Raw genomic sequence first — 14,767 nt, forward strand, 5'->3', positions numbered from 1 at the left:
GCCAGCAAGGCCTCCTCCACATCTCGGATGAGACCCCCCCCCGGCAAGCAGACAGAGTGAACACTGACCTACTTCCCTGACCTTTCCGCTATTTCCCTAAAGGGCTCCATCACCCGCCTAACGTTGGAGCTCCGAATCACTAATAAACCCCACCCCCTGTGTGCCTGCTTGGACCTTGCTGAAGGAGCGGCCACATGTCCACTCACAGGCAGAGCGGGCGATGCCACACGGCCAGCCTCCACATTGACCCTCCGCCTCGTGCGACGCAAATGCCGCTGAACCCGCCACTCCCCTTGGGGAGAGGGTGGCCCAACTGCGCCTGGTACCCATGAAGATGTCTCAACAGCAGGGACAGTGGGTGAAGCATGTAACACCTGGGGTGTACCATGCGACACACCAGACTCCCCACTGACGCTACACTCCGAGGCAGCAGCCTGAAGACGGCTGACCCCGGCCATCAACACATTCAGCTGTTCGCAAACAGTGGCCAGCTCCTCCTGCGTCAGTGCACAGCAGTCACACATCCTAACCATCCTAAGAAATCAATTTACTGTAGTCAACTTTTAACTAGACTGCTAATTCACTAAAGGCAGCTGATAGTTTACTAAACTGTGGTTGCTAGACACTTCTTGTAGAAAACAATGAAAATAGCACTACCTGTCTCTGGACTGTGTTCAAAACAAACACTAGCACTACTGGCACTATGGCTGACTAAAGGGACTCTCTCTGACTGTATTCAAAACAAACACGAAATCATATGAATCATCTTTCCATCAAATTCATGCTCCACCTTTAATGACCCTAATGTTGTTGAGACATAAAACCCTAATCATCCTTACCCCCATGTGTTAAGAATGTTGAAAATTTAAGAGTTAAGGGAATTTGTGAAAGGGCAGATAATGGTGGCCCCATTGTGCATTGTAATTAGTATCAAGAACCTCTCTTGAGATATTTTCTTGTTAGTAAACAAATTATGTTGATACTGCTGTGACTTCTGTAAAGTACAATAGTTAGTAATCTGTTTCAAATTGTCAGCCAAATGTAATTCAAAGAGAGGTACAAAAGCTTTAGAACACACCAGTTGCATGTTTCACAGGTGATTTTTAGCATCCAGTGATACACACACATGGCTGTTCCAACTACATCATCATTTACAATTGCTGTAGTTGCCTGGTCTGTTTAATATCCCAGAAGAATGACTAGTCAAGACAGTGTGTGCAGGAAATAAACACACTAGTGGCATCAGTATTGTACTGTAGTCGCTGAGACCTGTGATGGTTAAACAAAGCACAGTGAAAATGGTGGCCTACAGGAAAATTACAGCTGACCAGTTGCATGTCTCATGGATGTTGTCCTCTTCCTTTGGACATAGCATTTTTCAGTTACATAGTTAGTTACATGTCCCATGGATCATTTTGCACGACACATCGTAGTGATGTAGAACTAGTCATTTTACATTCACATCACAAATTAATTTGTACACATGGCTACGTTTTTTCTGAAAAGAAAAAAAGAAAAATATACAGATGTTTGTTAGTAATTCCTACTCACCACCTTTTACTCATAACACAAATAGAAATTCTTTGATATGAGGAGATGTCAAGAGGAAACTTTCTCACTTTATTAACAAATTTTACTTTGCTGCCTATCAGAGATTTTATATCGCTAGGTAAGCTATCAAAAATTTTTGTTGCAGCCTTGCGTACTCCTTTTAGTCCTAAAGACAAACTTAATGTGGAGTAATGAATGTCTTTTTTCCTTCTGGTATTGTAATTATGTACCTCATTGTTTCTTTTGAACTTCAGTGGATTGTTTGCAACTAACTCATGAGGGAATAAATATACTGTGAAGCAGTAGTCAGAATGCCTGACTTCTTAAACAGATGTCTACAAGATGATTGAGGGGGAGCACCACATATTATTCTTCCTGCATGTTATTTGTGCGATGAAGACTATCTTTCTTGAAGATGAGTTACCCCAGAACATTATTCCATAGGACATTATTGAATGTACATATTCAAAATATATCAGCTTACTTGTCCTCCCAAGATTTTCAGAGGATCAACTGTGCACATTGTAAGGCTAGTGTCACATCTCTGTGTTTCGAGGAGCACAGTTAATTCCAGTTGTGCCAGGGAAATTTCAGGTCAAACATAACTCACAAAGTTAGCTCTGAAACTTGGCTTCAGATGAAACACAGTTTAAACAGTGTTTGAAAGACTTTTTGATAAGCATTCCTTCTACTCTATGGATGAATATCTTAACAGAGACTGTTAGACAAGCTTAACTAAAATGTCTGTTAGATTTCAGTTTTGACAGTACTTTGTCACAACAGTCAAGATTAAGTATTTTTGTGTATGATAAATTTATTAAATGCATAACAATGTTTTATTCTGGCAGTGTACTAATTCTGTAAATATTAGTAGTTCCAGCTTACTGCAATGTATTCACCTATTTTGACAATCTCCTGACGAATGATCAGGGCAGTAACTATTATATTCAAATATTTATGGTTTTTATGTTGTACTTTCTGACATGTCCCACACCCATGAGAATCATCAAATTTTCAGGTCTATGGAACGAAATCTGAATCTAATCTAATCTAACTAATATCTCATAATTTAAAGAAAATGTGTAACTTACACTTGGATATCTGCTGTAACCTGTCTTTGGATATACAGCAAGGGCTAACAGAATGCTTGCCATGGAAGCCTTCTATTTGTGTACTATAGATGATTAATGCACATTATCTCACAGTTATGTCTAACCGTCGGCCGCTGTGGCTGAGCGGTTCTAGGCGCTTCAGTTTGGAACTGCCTGACCGCTACGGTCACAGGTTCGAATCCTGCCTCGGGCGTGGATGTGTGTGATGTCCTTAGGTTAGTTAAGTTTACGTAGGTCTAAGTTCTAGGGGACTGATGACCTCAGATGTTACGTCCCATAGTGCTCAGAGCCATTTGAACCACCTTACCATTATCTCTACTGTTGGAAAAAAAAAAAAAAAACTTCTCACATTTCTTCACATTGTAACTTCTATACTAACAACACAGTTGATCTTTAATACACCATCAACTTCAACCTAACAATGAAAAAGTTCAAATTAAGTATATGATGTTGCAAAATGAATTAGTGCATTCATCTTATGAGTATATGAATAAAATCTAGACAAATATAATTTTATGTAAATCTGTATTATTACAAAACTGGCTTAAACAGACAAAACCACACTCATATATGAAATATGTTATACCTAGCCTCTGAAATGTATAAATATACTGACCAAAAACCTACATATCACAAATGAAAAATTAACTCACAGAATCTCACTTCATGAAAATAATAAATTAACGGACCGACGTCCAGTGTAGAGTAGTTTTGTTACTTAGTGGCTATAACTTTCTCTAGAAGTGTTGCCACCAGTACTATTAGTTTTCAGGCATGATTTTTCCTTTGTGTGGGACCTCAGTCATGTAGAAATTTTCGAAATAAATTTCTGCCTTTCGACTGTAAGTTGCTATTTATTTATTTCACGCATCATTTAGGCAAGTCTCACATTTTGTGAGACTTCAATTTGCACTTGAGAATGGCTATAAAGCTGAAATTGTAACAGTGTCAAATAGAAGAATAATAATTTACAGTCAAATGGCAGATTCCCCCCCCCCCCCCCCCCCACCACACACCCACACACACCCACACCCACACACACACACACACACACACACACACGCGCACACACACGCACACACACCTCCTCCAAAAAATTGTTTCATTAAGTTTTGTAGAAGATTGTGATTACCAAATAATCACTGTCTTCATTTTTAATGTTGAATTTCTTCAGGTCTCCCTACACCTGTTCTTTAACATTGATACTGAACATACACCTTGATCTGCTACTGTCTTATTCAGTTCTGTATTACATCTCTCTGCCCCATCACTGTTCTAGTTAACATGTGACAATTTTCCCATTTTGAGAAGACAGAAGGAGCAATCCATTAAAGTTGCTAAAAACATTCTAAAGCCAAGATCGCATAAATATTTCAATATTTAAAACAACTGGACTTTGCTGTCATCTTTAGGTCTTATAAATTTTTTTGTTATGAATCTGTTCATTTTAAGTTGGACCTCACACCAAGTGTTTGCATATCTAAAATAAGTATAAAACACACACACACACACACACACACACACACACACACACACACACACACACAGAGAGAGAGAGAGAGAGAGAGAGAGAGAGAGAGAGAGAGATGCAAACTCTTATGTCTGGACATTTCCACAGGTATTGTCTTATTCTAATTGAAAGTGAGAAGATTTAAAAGATAGGTTTCCCATAAATAGAAAAGTTGATAACTCTCACACTATTGATTTTATAGTTGACTATCCTCTTTCGAAGAGAAATGGAGTACAGAGAGTGCACCATTTTTGGTGAATGAATACTATGATTCTTATATCACTATTTAAATTACTGTGTTATTCAAATAAATACCCAAAAAGTGTTTAATTGATGTAGTTTGAGATACTGTGGGAACAGTGTGTGTCAGGGATTAATTATTTGGAAAGTGCTCTATTCAAACGGTGATTGAGAACACATGAATTATTCTTTGGCTGACCAGCTGGTTTTTCTTTGTTTTTGGGTTTATTCTCAGTTCAAGTTTTTAACAGTTCATTGTTTACTGTAGGTTGTCAACTGAGAATCTAATTATGAGATTTTTGGCTGAAATGATAGAAGCAGGCTATAAAGCGGTGACTCCAATATTACGTGAAAAAGCAGAGGCTGTAAAGAATCTATTGAGTGGAACAGTGACTACGCATAGTGATGTTAAGTGAAGCCAGATAAGAACAGCTTTTATGCCTACAAAAAGACTGTAGATTAGGAAACTGCAAAATGAAATTGCAGTGCAAAATGATATAAATTTATACCAACTGATGTTAAATATGACAGACAGTTTGCTTGCTGGGCCTTAAGTGGATACTTTGGTCTAACATGTGTGAAAGTCGTTGGACCAATGAATGCAACAAATGCTTTAGTTCGAGCAAAGAATGTCATCTGAGTTCTGGTGGAAGATGAAGAAATGTCAGATCGAATATTACGACATGTATGGCTATTGCAGCTATCACTTTCTGTGAAATGGCAGTGGTGAGGTGCAGGAAGAATGATATTAATTCTGTTTTGGCAGTAGCAGAAAATGTGTGTGGTACAGTGGGACAGGCAAGTACCTCAGCAATAATACAAGTAGCTACCAACATCATCACTGTGGAGACTGTAGCTTTTGTAAACCCTCGTTGTTGCTACTGTGGAGGCCGCGTTGCCACTGTTGTTACAGTAGTCCAAATTTGTGAGCTCATGAAATGGCTTCTGGTGCTGAACCCCTGTAAGACAATTTCTACATGCCACTATTATACAGCTATGCCCCATGGTCAGGTAACAAGGTAGAAAAATGAAGGTTCTACAAATTAGTAACAAAGTCAAACAAACGAGTTAAAAACTTTATTTATCTTTGAGGCTTGTTGAATAATTAAGTCTGCAACACTGCCTGCAATACAACACAAAATGACCCTCAATGGCTAAGTGCAAATAATTGTAGATAAACTTTGCAGTACATAGGAAATGCAATTTACAACAAATGACATTCCCTGTCTAAGTCAGCCCCGGACGATGGTCTATAACCGAGTGGGCCAAAGCTGTGCTTCTTCTATCTTCCAAGTAGGCTTCTGCCCGTTGTCATATGGTCATTGGCAAATTGTACTCTGCCAGTAATTGGCCAAGGCAAAGTCGAAATCTTCATCCTCAGCGCCGCCTGTCTTCATCCTCAGCGCCGCCTGTCTTCATCCTCAGCGCCGCCTGTGGCAATGGCAGAACTCACACAAGTGGTGAGTCTCTATGGCACTGGCACCCGCTCGCATCTTTGTGCCTGTGGTGCTATTTCCATGGCTGTTACTTGTTTGGATGACACAGCAGTAGCTATATGGCACAAGCAACAGACAAATATCAGTGAGCAGCTCTGTAATCTGGAATACAAGAGGGACACAATGCAGAAACAATTGGTGGCACTGCACAAGGAAATATAATAAAGAGGGGTATACATCAACCCAGCAAAATCAAACAGGTGGCCAGAAGGTACATGGGGGACAAAATCACAGGATATGTTGGTACCACAAGCATTTTTGGGATCAAGTCATGAGATGCACATCTTCCTTCTCACTCGCAAATGGACAGTAGCCGCAGCAGGCTGCACAGTTCCACAACAGTGCCAAAGTGTAGATGAAGCAGTTGTTACTACTTCTGTAGACACCTGCAGTGACAACTGGAGTTGTTAAGATCTAGCACTCCAGATTGATCCAGTTATTTGTGACAAATTGACCACATCCACACACAGTAAAGCTCACATTATCGTGCCATTTGTATGTGAAAGACAAGAAGGCGGAAAGCTAGTATCATATTGATTCAGGCTCGGGCTTAAGTGCACTGCCATCAAGGAAAGTAAAACTGCAGCAATGGGTGCAACTCTCCACCTTACAGCAGGTAACAACTCACCCATTACAACTTATGACGCATGTAATGTGACATTGGTCCTGAGTTTCAGTAGGTAGTTCACGTGGAGGTTCATACTCACTAAGGACTGGAGATAAAGCTAAGTATCGCACAAATTATTAGTAACAATGAAGTGGTAACTGTTACAATAGGCAGGGGAGAGGGTCATGGCCTTATCAGAATAGTAATAATCATGTTATGAGAATAGTAATAATCATATTATGAGAATCAAAACTCTCCAATTCAGCAGCAGCAGCAGGAGCACCACTGCCAGTTCTTACAATGGCTACAGTAAACCAACTGTCATCATGACTAAAAGTATCATTGTTAACAATACTAAAATGAAAACTACAACCCACGAATCAGGAAGGGCCATCAACAATGGAGGCAGAAGCAGCTCTTTACAATTTATTCTTTGTGACACCCACTTCAGTGCCATTCATCATTTCTATGTTTATAACTGACTTGAAGACAGTAGTGCGATAACATGCACGTCGATGACACCCATAGTGTGGCATGGTTCAGTAGCTTCTCCTTTGGGGAAGTGAATCACTCAGCTGCTGCACAGACAACTGCATTGAATGGAGCTACTGAGCCAAGCTGCACTAGGGTCATTGTCGACATGTGCATCATCATGCTACTGTCATCAAGTCAGTTATAAATAAAGAAATGAAAAGTGGCACTAGAGTGGTTGTCTTGATGGGGGTTTTTTGTATTTTTGGGCTGTAAATTTAATTTTAGTATTGTTAACAATGATACTTTTACTCATGGTAATAGTTGGTGTACTGTTGCCATTGTAGGAACTGGTAGTAGTGCTCCTACTGCTGCTGGGTTGGAGTTTGGATTCTCATAATGTGATTGCTTATCACACCTATCATATTGGCGAGGTAGCTAATAAATTCCATCGCCTCACCCAGTAGTTTGGTTTGTTCATAAGCCAGACACGAGATGGTTGGTCAATTACAGAAAGTATTGCATACCATGTTGCACCACATGAAGATGATAACCAGTCTATCGATGGGCACAGAGACTAACACCCGACCATTTTTCAGGAGCTACAAAAGAATCTGAAGAGATATTACAGGTGGGAATCATACGAAGATCTGACAGCCCGCGGGCATCACCGTTACACCTAGTTAAAAAGAATGACACCTGGAGGCGCTGTGGGATTACCGCAATCTAAACGCACGAACAATTCCCCAACTGCCATCCCGTACCTAACATAATGGATTTCATGAACATTTTAGCTGGAGCTACAATTTTCAGCATGTTGGACTGCATGAAAGCTATAATTAGAGTCCTGTCACAAGGGAAGATATTCCAAAGACTGCCATAATAGAGCTTTTTGGTCTCTTCGAATACCTATACATGCCATTTGGTTTCAAGGATGCCACTCAGATGAAGTAACAAAGGGCTTTGATCTATGTTTTGTCTACCTGTAAGACATTTTTGGTAGCTGAATTACATGAGGAACACCTCAAGTCAGTGTTTGACAGAATAAATAAAATGACGATTCAGCGCAATCTCTTTCACAATGAATTTCAGTCAACTTGGGGCTGCACAAGCTACAGACAAGCAGTTGCAACAATGCCTGCACGATGGTTCAACAGCTCTTCAGCTCAAACAAGTGAAATTGCTAGATGCAAAGGACCTCACTTGGTAGTGTCTAGACGCTCATCTAGATCATTCATGCCCAGAATGTTACAAAGAGCGGTTTTTGATAGTGTTCACAACCTTGCCCATCCTAATGTACGAGGGCGGTTCAGAAAGTAACCTCCGATTGGTCACAGTGCGGGTTGTGGGGGGAGTAGCGACGCCATCTGTGCGTTCACGCACTCAACAGGTCAGTCGGCATCAAGCCGTGCTCGAGTGAACGTCGTACCTGCGCTAGTTTAGTTTTTGTGGCAGTTTGAAATGTGTGCTGCAATAGAAAACCCCGCCAAATGTGAAGTGCGTGCTCTCATAAGGTTTTTTACAGCCAAAGGATATTCTGCAGCAGCTATTCATCGTGAGCTTTGTGCCGTGTACGGACCAAGAGTTATGAGTGAAGGAGTTGTCCATGAATGGGTACGTTTATTTAAAAGTGGACGAGAAAACGTTCATGATGAAGAGAGGAGTGGTAGACCATCATTGGTGACTGACGAACTCGTTCAGACAGTTGATGCAAAAGTTCGTGAAAATCGACGTTTCTCAATGTCGGAGTTGTCTACTGGTTTTCCACAGATTTCTAAGACTGTCTTGTACGAGATAGTGACAGCAAGATTGGGTTACCGTAAGTTCTGTGCACGATGGGTGCCCAAAATTCTTACCGACCACCACAAAACTCAAAGAATGGCCTCTGCATTAGACTTTTTGTCACATTATGAGGACGGAGGAGAACCATTGTTAAACAGAATCGTGACCGGTGACGAAACCTGGATTACGTACGTGAACCCTGAGACAAAAGAACAATCAAAGATGTGGGCACATTCAAATTCGCCTACCAAACCAAGAAAAGCCTCGCAAGATTTTTCTGCCAGAAAACTGATGGCAACGGTGTTTTGGGATGCCAAAGGGGTGTTGTTGGTTGAATTCATGGAACGTGGTACGACCATTAATCAAGACGTGTACTGTGAAACAATAAAAAAGTTACGATGGGCTATACAGAACAAACGCCGTGGTATGCTGACTTCCGGTATCGTTTTTTTGCACGATAAAGCCCGTCCTCACTCTGCTCGCAGAACAGCGGCCCTTCTTGAGTCCTTCAAGTGGGACGTTATCAACCATCCACCTTACAGCCCAGACCTGGCGCCAAGTGGTTATCACCTCTTCATGCATTTGAAGAAATGGCTCGGGTCACAGCGGTTTGATGACGACGAAGAGCTCAAAGATGCGGTCGCAGGCTGGCTCCAGGCACAAGCGGGTGATTTTTATGCAGAAGGAATTTCAAAGCTTGTGAAGAGATATGATAAGTGCCTCAATCGCTATGGAGACTATGTAGAAAAATAGTGCATAGATGTATTTGTAAGATGTATATATTAAAATATTTTTATTTAACTTGGTGTATTTTTTTAAATCAACCGGAGGTTACTTTCTGAACGGCCCTCGTAAATGCCACCACTCAACGGATGATGGAGAAATTTGTATGGCTACGTACAAAAAAGATTTTTCGCCAGTGGCAAAGTGTGCATAGCACATCAACAGTGCAAAGTTGGCAGCGTGCATTCAACCCAGTACGAGACATTCCTGAGACAACAGACCATTTCTCTCACATGCATATAGACTTCATGAGTCCACTTTTGCCATCAGAAGGATATTGTTATATATCTACATCTTCAGACAGATTATTCAATGACAAGCCCTTGATGGCGTCATCGAATGAGCTCATAGGAAGTGGCAAGGACACGAGTAATTTACATAAGATGGGTCGAACGGTATAACATAAATTCCTGCACAACCCAGGAGCACCGCTCTACCAAAGGGGGGTGGGGATTCTGTGTGGGAAGCACTGAACTGGGACAGTAATTGAGAATACATGTACACTCCTGGAAATTGAAATAAGAACACCGTGAATTCATTGTCCCAGGAAGGGGAAACTTTATTGACACATTCCTGGGGTCAGATACATCACATGATCACACTTACAGAACCACAGGCACATAGACACAGGCAACAGAGCATGCACAATGTCGGCACTAGTACAGTGTATATCCACCTTTCGCAGCAATGCAGGCTGCTATTCTCCCATGGAGACGATCGTAGAGATGCTGGATGTAGTCCTGTGGAACGGCTTGCCATGCCATTTCCACCTGGCACCTCAGTTGGACCAGCGTTCGTGCTGGACGTGCAGACCGCATGAGACGACGCTTCATCCAGTCCCAAACATGCTCAGTGGGGGACAGATCCGGAGATCTTGCTGGCCAGGGTAGTTGACTTACACCTTCTAGAGCACGTTGGGTGGCACGGGATACATGCGGACGTGCATTGTCCTGTTGGAACAGCAAGTTCCCTTGCCGGTCTAGGAATGGTAGAACAATGGGTTCGATGACGGTTTGGATGTACCGTGCACTATTCAGTGTCCCCTCGACGATCACCAGTGGTGTACGGCCAGTGTAGGAGATCGCTCCCCACACCATGATGCCGGGTGTTGGCCCTGTGTGCCTCGGTCGTATGCAGTCCTGATTGTGGCGCTCACCTGCACGGCGCCAAACACGCATACGACCATCATTGGCACCAAGGCAGAAGCGACTCTCATCGCTGAAGACGGTACGTCTCCATTCGTCCCTCCATTCACGCCTGTCGCGACACCACTGGAGGCGGGCTGCACGATGTTGGGGCGTGAGCGGAAGACGGCCTAACGGTGTGCGGGACCGTAGCCCAGCTTCATGGAGACGGTTGCGAATGGTCCTCGCCGATACCCCAGGAGCAACAGTGTCCCTAATTTGCTGGGAAGTGGCGGTGCGGTCTCCTATGGCACTGCGTAGGATCCTATGGTCTTGGCGTGCATCCGTGCGTCGCTGCGGTCCGGTCCCAGGTCGACGGGCACGTGCACCTTCCGCCGACCACTGGCGACGACATCGATGTACTGTGGAGACCTCACGCCCCACGTGTTGAGCAATTCGGCGGTACGTCCATCCGGCCTCCCGCATGCCCACTATACGCCCTCGCTCAAAGTGAGTCAACTGCACATACGGTTCACGTCCACGCTGTCGCGGCATGCTACCAGTGTTAAAGACTGCGATGGAGCTCCGTATGCCACGGCAAACTGGCTGACACTGACGGCGGCGGTGCACAAATGCTGCGCAGCTAGCGCCATTCGACGGCCAACACCGCAGTTCCTGGTGTGTCCGCTGTGCCGTGCGTGTGATCATTGCTTGTACAGCCCTCTCGCAGTGTCAGGAGCAAGTATGGTGGGTCTGACACACCGGTGTCAATGTGTTCTTTTTTCCATTTCCAGGAGTGTATTATTCTTTGGGTGTCGAGTTGGATTTGCTTTATGTTTACTCTTTGTTCTAGTTTTTGACTCTTCACTGTGTGCTGTTGGTTGTCAAGTGTGAAACTAACTACTTAAGAGAGTAAATCTTGTTAACTGTAGAGTTCACATAAGTCTGTGTATATTTATGGATGAAATGATGGAAGCAGGCCCTAATTACATAGGTACATGTATCTATTTCCCTGATACAAGAGGAAATACTGTTGTTCGAGGAGAATTTAGGGGCTCACAGTGTAGAATGTTACAAAATATCAAAAAAATAAGAGCTTCCTTAAGAAATTTGTAAAACTATGAGACCATAATATACTGACAGAGGAAGGAAGGAAAGAATTTTGAATAACCATTAGGAGAATTACGTAAGTAACATGTAATGAAAGAAGTAGCAGTGAAATGAGGGAATGTAGGATGACGGTTTACACCTAACATTGTAGTTCTCAGATTGATCTGATCAATCATGTTTTGAAAGTTGTCTTCTGATAGTAAGATGTTATGTAGTTGCATCTAAATTAAACAGCTTGTATTCACATGCCATATTCTATGCAAATGACAAGAGTACTGTAACAGGCAGTGTCGTTCTGTCTTTCAAAGAAGAGAACAAGAAAATATTTTACTGACATAGTGTTGTTGGTACAAGTCTATTCTTTTCCTTATTTTCTCTAGTCAAAATATCTAAAACCATGGTGTCATTTTACTATGTGAACTTTCTAGTTAAATACAACCTTTGTAACAACTTCTTATAACTATTTTCTGAAAATGAAGAAATGTTATACCTGCAAATACTTTTACTACTAGCAGAAATATACTCACAATTATAAAGCACCCTTCCTCTCCAATAGTGAAACAAGTGATTATACGAAAATCAGGACCAGTAGACTTAAAATCACTGGATCTTATATCAGTGAAGCATTTTTGTTTCTTAATACAGCAGATCTACAGGAGGGTAAGAGTAAATTTGCTTAATATTTTCATTTCATACCATATTTGTGTGTAACAGCAAGGTGGTGTGGATCCAGATTTCCACCTAGTATTATTATTGTGCAATAAGCAAGGTAAAATATTTGTGTGATCATTGGTAAGCCATGTTATTGAAAAACACTCCACTCATTTTTTTTCTGTCACAGTAGTTTATCATAAACAAATAAAATACATTAAACTTTGCGTAGCTAACTAAACAAAAAGTGTGTTGAGACCTTGTTTATATTGAGTTAATTACTGATGGCAAAGTCAGTATTCAATGAATTTTTCAGCCAGTGTGTGAGGTGTGGCATCAGTCTAAAAGTTTACTATGGATTGATTTGTCTGTTATACTGACTTTCTTGATACAGGACTTGCCTTTAGAAGTGACATCTCTTTGGATTTTATAGTTGAATTAATTGTCAAATCACTACTGATAAGACAAAAGTAAGGAGTTGAACATATACAATCAAAAATTGTCATTTGTGACAAGATAGTAGTGCAAGCACAATGTTCTAACTATCCTGGAAATCAAATTATAAAACTGTCATAGTGCTGGACCTGTAACAAAAAACAAAGAAGTATGTATGTCATTCCTAAGATATATAAGGAATTATCATTTGGAAAGATAGCTGCAGTGTCAATGAAATGTATGCCACAGAGAATGAGTCATGGAAGAACCAAAAAGAGATGGCACAAAGAAGACTGACCCACTAAGATCAAACAGGTGTCACACCAAATGCCTGAAAGTGAAAATGATGATCTAGTAGCCTGAGTAACACTGGTTATAAGAGTGACTCTGTAAATGATTGTCATTAAATTTAAACTACATGTCTACCTTGTGTGTGTTGTTATTTTTTAATGGAGTCACCCTGATTAATGCAAGAAATACCAACACATTTTCAATGTGTTCTACCAAGAGGGTGGGGTGGTAGTTTATGACCACAACCAAAAATGTCATTAATTACTGTTAACTCTTGTTACGACATACTTTTTAAACAGGCACTAATGTGCAGGTGGGCTTCAGAACCTGAAAATATTTTTCAACACACACTTAGCAAAGTCCAACATCTTTTCAGTAACATGTACTACCAAGAGCAGGCAGAGAGAGAGAGAGAGAGAGAGAGAGAGAGAGAGAGAGAGAGAACCCAAAAATTTATATAATTATGCAATTTGGTACAAGAATGCATTAAAAACTAATATTTTTTTCAAAATTATTTTCAAATATAATACATGACTAAATTACAATATTTTCAAAAGGTGGGCATAAAGTACACTACACCTTTGCTAGGTTTAATACTGGCCTCTTACACAGAAACACCAAATCACACCAAGCATTTTGTCCAACTTTTTTTCTATTCACCATGAGAAATCAAAGGGTGGCACTGAGGGCAACAAACACCACCAAGGGGAATAGAAATAGACCTATTCGTAAGATTACCTTTTTTTTATCACGCATACGCCCCTGCTGTTCTTGCAGCGTGGGAATTTTAGATTAGCATTTCCTGATGCCGTAACCTGTAACATTTCTCATTAATGACTGTGCACACTAACTGCGGTAGTAAGTCACAAACAGATTTGTCAATGCAACATAATAATTTGCATTTTTCTTCGTTAACGTGTTAATTTTGTAGAGTAAACTAATGCAAATGTCCTCCGATATTTCTATTTTCGACGAAGTAAAACCATTACAAGATCACTACAGAAGAAACGTTTGGCGCAATATTTTTGTGCTGGGTTCTATTACACAATTATTTAATTAAAATTTGTATTCAACTACATGGACCTAAATAAGCCTGAAAGCCACATCACGTGGGAAACAAGAGGAACTATTTGGCATGTTACATACCGATAATGTGAATACGTTGTTTGGCTAAAAAACCCTGGGAGTGTTGCAGTTGGCACCACTGTAAAGGAATTACGAGAGTCGAGTTACTCCTCGGTGTTCTGCTACAGGCGTAGCTGCGTGTTCGCCGTCGCGAGTGTTTTTGTTTACGTTATTTCGTAAGTGAACGGTAACAACTCACAGAAACGCGTGAAATGACCGACAAGGAAGCCGACACACCTACTATTGTGCAGAGTAACTTGAAACTACTATTGGAACAGTCCAGTATACTCCCATTAATTGGTAAGTAAAACAGAATTTGCTTGTAATGCAGGGCATAGGAGTGGAAATTACTGTACATGTGCAGCTACCACGAGCAGAATTCATCGAGATCTGTTCAGGGCAACCACAAAAGGTACATGGGAATGTTCGTGTGAATTGTTATTCTCAAATCTGTGTGTGTCAGCCCAAACAAACATGAG

At 41.2% G+C, this 14,767-nt stretch overlaps 1 long non-coding RNA gene across 3 annotated transcripts; it reads right to left on the reverse strand.

The window, feature by feature from the left end:
- Nucleotides 1-5,475: 5,475 nt before the first annotated feature.
- Nucleotides 5,476-14,565, reverse strand: LOC124613244. Of its 3 annotated transcripts, none has more exons than XR_006979631.1 (2): nt 14,310-14,565; nt 5,476-6,011 (listed from the first exon to the last, which is right to left on the reverse strand). It is a non-coding gene; the product is annotated as an uncharacterized LOC124613244 (long non-coding RNA). The 3 variants fall into 3 exon arrangements; XR_006979629.1 differs by lacking the exon at nt 14,310-14,565 and adding an exon at nt 13,902-14,301 and having other exon boundaries at nt 5,476-5,964; XR_006979630.1 differs by lacking the exon at nt 14,310-14,565 and adding an exon at nt 13,902-14,301.
- Nucleotides 14,566-14,767: the final 202 nt, after the last annotated feature.

Source organism: Schistocerca americana, chromosome 4 (genome assembly GCF_021461395.2).
Source record: "Schistocerca americana isolate TAMUIC-IGC-003095 chromosome 4, iqSchAmer2.1, whole genome shotgun sequence".
Taxonomy (NCBI): Eukaryota; Metazoa; Arthropoda; class Insecta; order Orthoptera; family Acrididae; genus Schistocerca; species Schistocerca americana.